The sequence below is a fragment of the Apteryx rowi genome, unplaced genomic scaffold (assembly GCF_003343035.1).
Source record: "Apteryx rowi isolate R43461 unplaced genomic scaffold, aptRow1 scaffold_1357, whole genome shotgun sequence".
In the NCBI taxonomy this organism is placed as follows: Eukaryota; Metazoa; Chordata; class Aves; order Apterygiformes; family Apterygidae; genus Apteryx; species Apteryx rowi.
Window position 1 is genome coordinate 58,355 of NW_020447594.1, and position 1,078 is coordinate 59,432.

The 1,078-nt window shown below is 57.7% G+C and overlaps 1 long non-coding RNA gene across 1 annotated transcript; it reads right to left on the reverse strand.

Moving 5' to 3' along the window:
• Positions 1–1,072, reverse strand: LOC112961662. The gene is made up of 2 exons (XR_003252080.1): positions 635–1,072; positions 1–408 (listed from the first exon to the last, which is right to left on the reverse strand). It is a non-coding gene; the product is annotated as an uncharacterized LOC112961662 (long non-coding RNA).
• Positions 1,073–1,078: the final 6 nt, after the last annotated feature.

Sequence of the window (1,078 nt, forward strand, 5' to 3'; positions counted from 1 at the left end):
CTTTCCCAACCGAGCGACAGCTTTAAGAAATAGCTAGTTTGAGCGACCCAGCGACCGGGGCTGGATTGCGGTCGCCCACCGGAGCCAGGGGGAAAACTGGCTCGCCTTCCTTCCAACTACTAAAGCCAGTGCTCTTTCGAGACCACCTTATTTGGAGAGAAGGGGGAAGATCTTTAGTGAGCAGCAGCCAATCCATCGAGCTTTCCTTGTGCTTTATGCCTGCTTTTTCTTGAACCTACCTCTCTTTGCAACCCCCATGTTAAAAGGAAAAGGGAGGAAAAAAAAAATCAAAACAAGAAAAGTGTTCTTTAAATCTTCAGAAACCTGCCAGCTTTTAACTAGTTCAGTTATGGGTTCCAGTTCAGACGCCTGGAGTTTAGCAGTTTGCATCCCAGAAAACAAACATTTCTGCAAAGGAAAAAAAGAAGAGACAATGGACGTTGGTCCAGATACGGCCCCCCCCCCCCCGAAATCACGCTTCTGAAAGCTCCCGGTCTCAATCTCTTTTTCTCTCTCTCTCTCTCTCTCTCCCCTCCCCACCCCGCACCGGCCCTGTTTTTAAATGCCCGTCTTCTGCCCGGCTAAGTCCATGATCGATGATCTCTACATGTCACGGCTCTTTCCCCGTCACGACCTGCACCCGCGGAGCTGGGAAGCCGCGGCGGCCTCGCTCCCTTCTCGTCGAGCTCGGCGCGCTCGTGGACGCCGGGATGCTGGTTTTCGATGGTGCTGGGGGCACGATGTCGACACGGACAGAGGGGTTTCGGGGGCGGGAGAGGAGAGAGGATCCGGGAGGCCCCCCCCTCCCCGCCCCCCTCCCCCCCTCCAAAAAACCAAAGAGTCCTTGGGCTGAAGCAGGCATAGGGGAAGATCCAAGGCGGCTGGGTGCCCCGGCGCCGGGGGACGATGGTATGCGGCCCGGGTTCCCCTCGGGACAGCGGTGGCTTGTCCCGGTGGGTGACGGGGCTGCCCCGCGGCGGTGCAGGTCGGCATGTGTGTGTGTGTGTGTGTGTGTGTGTATGTGTGCGTGGAGGAGGGAGGGACGTGGTCGGTGTCTGCGGTCGGGCCGGTTTCTCTC